Here is a 7,123-nt window from a genome sequence, read left to right as displayed (position 1 = left end):
GGCCTCTGCCCTGGCCCCGAGGTCTCGCAGGGATGCAGTCATGGCCTGTTCCAACTCCCTGCGAGTTGCGTCGAGGAACTCAGCCTGCCTCAATGCACAGCGCATGGAGAACTCCGCCCTGACCATGGTGAGCCGCACCTCTTCCCCCCGCCACCGCTCTGCATCTATCCGCTGGCCCAACCGCACCCACACGGAAGACACTCCCATTCCAGGGTCCTCCTGCCCTCTGGCCGATGCCTGCCCCTCTGATGCGGATGGCCCCAAGCCATCATCGCTCCCACCTTGAGCCTGCTGCTGCTGCTGTCCATGTGCCCTGTCTGATGATGCCTGCACATCCTCCATCTGCTGGTCTCCAGTTGGTGGGGTGTCCACCCCTGCTGGACCTCCGACTTCCGACTGTGGCAGGGATGGGATCTCCACCAAGCTGGCTGTGTTGGTCGGGCCAGGTCCACAGAGGGCCCTGGTGGAATCTGGGCCGAAAGACGGCAGGGAGAATGACTGGCGCATAGTCTCCACAGAGGAGGAGAGGTCCGCCAGAGTGCGTGACACATGTAGGAACCCTCCGACCATGGCCCCTCCCAACTGTGCCACGTTGCCACGCAGCTCTTCGTGATGGCGTGCGTGGTCCCCCCAGGAAGCATGCACATCATCACGAATAACACACGTGCGCAACGCGACACCAATCTGGACGGAGCCCATACAGTCATGGGGCTCCTCGTCCGCAGGTAGTGGAGAGCCAGATGATGTGGGCCTCCCCCCTACCTGCGGACAGGCCTGAGATGGGGCATCCCTGCAGGTGCATGGTGGTGCAGTCACAGGGTCAGGGACAGTGACATGCACAGGTCTCACTACGGCGACCTGTGCTGCCTCCTGCCCTGGCCCTGGACTGCACCACTTGCACCAGTGGTACTACCCCCACCAGGCCCCATGTGTGGCTCAGTAGCGGGCTCCTCCTCCTCTGTGGAGACCACCAACCTGGTTGTCTCTGCATCATCTTCCGCCATTGCAAGCCCCTGTGGGGGCTCACCCGGCCCTTCCGCTACAGCCGTAGTGGCAGACGCGGTACCAGTGCCCTCGCTCCCAATGATGGCAATTCCTGGGAGGGTGGCTGGGCCTTGCGTCGCCGCCCGGTGGAGGCATCCCCGCCACTTTGCTCCGCAGCGCCGTCTCTGCCCTCTTCTTCACTCGACGCTGCGGAGAGGGAGACATAGAACACAAGCATCAGGGTACTGTACAATAATCCCCTAGACAGGAAGCAATAACACATGAGTGGCACTGTCAAATGTCACTTCCATCCTATCCCTCCACAACACATGGGTCAATGCAGGCAACACACATGCAGAAACAGGCACGGCGCATGCAATCAACATCACAATCCATGTAAAAGGGCCTCTATTGACAAAAAAGGTTTGGCTTCAAACTCACATGCATCATGGCTCATACTGATCCCATGCACACACATCACCGGAGGGTCATGCATCAGGACTCGTACACAATAGACACAGTGGATACAAGGGTGACTAGACTGCATAAGTGAATCAACACATCGTCATGGACATGTGTCATGCATCCATGGCGTTTCAAAGACACACACACGCTTCTCAGACACACAGACATGTACACCATACATGTACATGAGAGCAGCACCCATCTCCCACACCCCCTCCATGTCCAAGAACAGAGACAGGCATGCATTCATGTGTGCATTCTGCATGCAGCTCCCCATGTTGCATTGGAACACATGCACCATCCATGTGGTTCCTGCATGACTGGTCTCACATGCAGCACCATGATGTCAGTGCACACACACATCCATACATGGCCCATGTCTCACATACAGGCAATTAGCTGACTACCAGCACACTGCAACATGCCCTGTTTCACACAGCAATGCATGGCCACTTACCGCTCAACTCCAGAAGGGTCTGCCTGTCAAGGATCTGGGCATGGAGCGCTGGGCTAATGCATTCCAGGACCCTCATCTGGATGTTGCTCAGGCTGACCGGGCACCCCTCTGCATATTCTGCCTTCATGAGGCGCCGGGCCTTGCTGAGGGTCCTGGACCTGAAGTCCTCCCAGCGCTTCCGGACGTGCTTGATGTCACAGGGTGCCACCCCCTCCGCGTTGATGGCAACCACTACGTCCTCCCAGATCCTCACCCGTCCTTCCTTGTTGGCGCGCGATGGTGTGAAGAGGGCATTATAATGCCCCAGGACTTGCTCCACCAGGATACCAACTTCCTTGTTGCTGAAGCTGGTAGCCCTCTGCCTCTCTGGCTGGGGGTCGCCAGTGGTCTCAGATGGTGTTTGCCCCGACATGGCGACCCCGAGGCAGGTGTGGGTGGGCAACTGGGTCCTGGGGCTGGGCTGTGGAGCGATGGTATCCCAGTCGGGAGTTTTCTGTTCCAGCAGGGGTGGACACAGCAACTGGACCCCTGCAGATGGCTGACGTGCAGGCACCAAATAGCAGGGCACGTGGACAGCAGGCAGGCAGCAGCAGATGGCAGGTGGGAGCGTGCTCGGGGCTCTGTGGGGCAGGAAAATGGCCTTTTGGGCAGGAGCGTGGTCTTCCGTGTGTTGTCACGTGGCCAGCTTGATACGGAGTGATATGGCACGTGAAAACTGCACATCAGCATGTAATTCAAGGAAAGGCCCTTAGCGCATAAGCGCGTCTGTGATGTAATGCGCATGGGCGTTGCCCTCGTGATGAGTGCATAGCTAAACAGCACGTGAGAAAACAGCACGTCCGCGTGTTAATGCGTGTAATACGAGGAAAGGGCCTAAGCGTGTAAGTGATGTGACACGCATGGGCGTTTCCCTCAGCACGGGTTAAAGGTGAGCGGGGCCAACAATTCGCTGTACGTGCCTTTCGTGGAGACCGACGTGTGTGTTGCTACTTCGTGTTGTTTCGCGCGCCATCACAACTTCACAGTGGATCAAGGACGTATCTCTTCTTTTGGCGGGGGTATTGGCTACGTGTGTTTTTTATTATCACGCTAGTCTGACGGTGAGTCGCACATGCTATTTTTCCCACTGCGGGTGCCCCTGTGTATTGTACCCGTTTTCGAGGTCATAGTAGCCTGCGTGTACCATGCGTACGCATTTATCATGTTCCTGGGTGCCACCGCGTACTGCGGGAGGTTAATTCCACGCATGTAGGCTGCAGGGGTTGCATGCATGGCTTTACATCAGTTTTGGGGTGCCTGAGCGTTGCATGACCCGTCACTTAATCACCGGGGTCACATACAGCCATGCAGGTGCAGGTGTGCTGTTAACATCTTGCCTTCCACCCCCTTCACCCCAATTGCCCAGGACAATTGCCGTGTACACCTCCCATTGGAACCACTACATCTGTGCCGGCAATACTCCATCAGTGCCATGGTTGGGAGGCCACGTAAGGTGAGGGGCGCCTCAGCTGGGCATACTCCATGTGGTGGGTGTGGTCAGGGACATGGCCGGGGTGAAAAGGGAGTAGGTGGGCTCCAGGGTGTCCAGGGTGGCTGCAGAGGGGGAAGGGGCAGGGGTGCGCCAGCTCAGCACGATGTTGTGCCACATGTTGGTGCAGTCATGCCACCACACCCTGCGGCTCATGGAGATGCAGTTCTTGCATCTGACACTGGCACCCATGTGACCCAGCAGTCCGTTTCATCGACTGCCACGGGCCCGAGGGTAGTGGTAGCTGCAGGTGCAGCTGTGGACACCACCACCCAGGCTCAGGGTCTGCCAGAGCTTGCTGCGTTGGCACATGAGGAGTCCATGGAAGAATTCCAGGTGGTCAGGAGGGACAACATAGGTGCATGCAGGGCTGCCCTGAGTGAGACACGTGTCCCTGGGGCAGCTACGTCATCTGCTGCCCCGACCAGCCGGGTGTTGGCAAGTGCAGGGGCAGATGCAGCCGACATGAACCTGGGTGTGAGTCTACCAACCAGGACAGTCCCTGTCAATGACCCTGGCACAGCAGATGTTGCTGCGCAGGGTCCATTCCAGGGCACCCAGCAGCCACTGACGCAAGTCAGGGCTTCACTCCATGTTCCACTTGCCACTTCCTCGGCTCATTCCACCAGCGCCACTGCCCATACTGATCAGGGCGGCATTTGCCAGCCAGGGTCCGGACCAGCGTCCAAGAGGAGGAAGGTTGCACCAGCAGTAGAGGCTGGGACCCCAGACACAGCTACGGCCTCCAGCACGTCGAGGAAGAAGCCTTTCTGCAAGCAGGAACTGGACTTCCTCATGGACTACGTGTGGGAACACAACCATGACATGCTAGTGGGGCCAAATTGTCAAACTAAGCTGCCCATCGGAATACCCACTGGAAGCAAGTTGCGGATCATGTGAGTGTATTCGGCCATGAGGTGCTCACAGCGCAAGAGTGAAAAAAGCATTGAAATGACCTCAAATGCAGCGTTAAGGCAAAGCGTGCCTCAAATTACAACATGACTCTGGTGATTGGCGGTGGGCCACCACCTGAGGAGGAAGACCTCACTCCACATGAGGCTCTCGTTGCAGAGTTCCTACCAACAGAATTGGTCGAAGGAGTGGGAGAGATGCCGGACTTTGATGCCCAGTCCAGTGAATGTTGATGCCCGTTGGTCCACGACATGTGTCTTTTGCATGTCTGATGTGTTGTGCTTGACCGCCGCAGCATTCCCCGTTTACATGGTTCCCATGTGCAAGTAATGGAATGCTTGTATGATACGTGCCTGCTGTGCTGGATGTGGACATGTAGAGCTGACAGGGACTGTCCTCACCACCACACATGCACCCTAATCAAATGCTAGTCACCCAGCTGCCCCTACAGTCCATGTTTCAGCTCTATGGCCCTTCTGCATGTAGCCTGGGGTGTGTTTCCTCTCAGCACTGGGACTGTGTCATTGCATGACTGACGTGCATGTGTCCTCTGCATGCTTCCTTGCCCCTCCACCGACCCTGTGCCCCAATTTCATCATTGCAGAGGTGTGCATCACATTGGTGTACTGCAATGGCCTGTTCAAGACTCCTGTGGACATGCAAACTTCCACCAGCCAACCTGGCAGATACATGCAGTGGTTGTACGTCCTCTGCACTTCATGCTGGTTGTATCACTTGTACTGTGCAGCTGGCAGATGCTCTGCTGGAACATGATTGCACGTCCATGCTCCATGTGTATTACATGCATCCCCCTATGTGTCCTTGACTGGATGATCATTGTAGTACGTGTACAGGATTGGTACATTTCTTTGATTTGATAATCCATTCCATGCCCACTATGTGTCCCGCACCACCCACATGTTTGGGTGTCATAGTCTGTGCAGGGCACAGGCCTCACCACGTTTCAGGCCCACTGACTCTCAACTGGCTTCTGCACACATGTCTGTACTACTGAGGGCTCTTCATATGTCCTGCGCTCTGTCCCATCATCATCTGCTGTGTTGTCAGTTGAGTCAGATGATGCAATTGATGTTAGACAGCACTGTCTGCCAATGCAAAGGTCTCTGGTCGCATTTTCGCTGACAAGCAATTCATCGCTTAAGTTTCACTGGGGGGGTAGTTTCTGACAGTCATGCAAAACATTGCATGAACATTGCACGTGATGCCTGGACTTGCCTTTGCACTGCCTTCAAGTCAATTGAAACACATCATGATGTACTTGTTCATGTGGATAGTGGATAACGTACGCATGTCCTGCACTGCATCAAAACACTTCACAGCCGTGTACCAACTTTCTGCAAGCCTAGTCCCTGATGCTATGTCAAAGTGCCCGCCATGCATGCAAGCTTCACATTTGTGTGTGACATGTGTGAATCATGTGTTTGCTGTCAGTGTGATGTCTATGTCTGTGTGTGTTATGTGCTTCAGACATGTGTACTAATGATATATTTTTCTACACTTTCCAGATGATGATGCAATGGAGCCAGAGGGTGGTGTTGTCATGCCAGACACAGGTTTGCTATCACACCAGCAACCCAGCACAAGTGGGGGTCGTGGGGTGGTAGGCCACGTGAACCCACATGTGTTGCAGACCATCTTGTCTGTGGCTGGCAATGAGTCAAGCCCGGACGATCACTCTGACGACCATGTCGAGTTGGATGTGCATCAGGTCCATTCGTCTGGGGTGAGTGATTCTGATGTGGACGCTCCTCTGTCCATGACACCTGCGCTGAGGGGCCAGAGGGTGGTGGTACCTCCGCCTGTGGTGGATCGGGACACAGGGTCACCCTCCACACCAGTTTCTGATGTGCCTGGGCATCACGTAGACGACGGGCTGTAGTGCTGCAGCCACGGGCGGTGCCAACCCAACAAGGTCTTCAGTGCCTTGGGCACTGCAGGTGTCAAGCCCAGCAACGTGGTGGCCGCGCGCCACCGAGGTATACTGAGTGGGAGCAAGACATGACTGCCAATTCTGAACGCCAGGGGGCAGCAATGGAAAACATTGCTGTGAGCATGGAGCATGTGGCCCAATCCATGTTCCCCCCTGCTAGGCAGATGCTTCTCCAGCAGCGGGCGGCACAGTCCACGGCTCACTCGCTCAGGCTGTTCATGGCGGCCTCAGACAGGGCACACCGGGCTGAAATGCTGTCTTTGCGTGAAGCAATTGCTGCTCACGCACAGGCACACATGGAGGCCCTGAGGGAGGTGTATGCTTCCCTCAGATCCACTCTGGGTATTCTCCTGATGTCCCAGAGGGAGCAGTCAGAGGAGAGGTTTACGCAGCTTGAGCGTACCATCTCGGCTTGCCAGGAGGTACATCAGTTGTCCAGCCAGGCCACGCAGGAAGAACTCTGTGTTACACGTGCTACTTTGCAAGAGGAAGCAAGCGTATCAAGAGAGGTTCTGCATGCTGACCTACGTGTCATCGTCGCACAGAACCAGGCTCACCCGTCCGGCAGACTTGCTGCTGATGAGGGGCAAGCTGCACCTAGGCGTCGTCAGGCTCCTGTACCACGTCTAGCTTTTCTGGAGGAGGCTGACTCGGACGACGAGATATCTCCCACACAGGTCTAGCTGTGCAGGCGTTGAGCCCATGGAGTTTTTTTTTTTCCTCAACATCATCGCATGTGGGTGTCGAGCAGCATCCTGTACATCCCCCCTCCTGGGTCCCTCCCCCCCAGGTCGTACGGGGCCATTTTTGATTTTTATTTTAGTTT

Source organism: Ambystoma mexicanum, chromosome 5p (genome assembly GCF_040938575.1).
Source record: "Ambystoma mexicanum isolate Mex_15411 chromosome 5p, UKY_AmexF1_1, whole genome shotgun sequence".
In the NCBI taxonomy this organism is placed as follows: Eukaryota; Metazoa; Chordata; class Amphibia; order Caudata; family Ambystomatidae; genus Ambystoma; species Ambystoma mexicanum.
Note: the sequence above shows the minus strand (reverse complement) of the source record.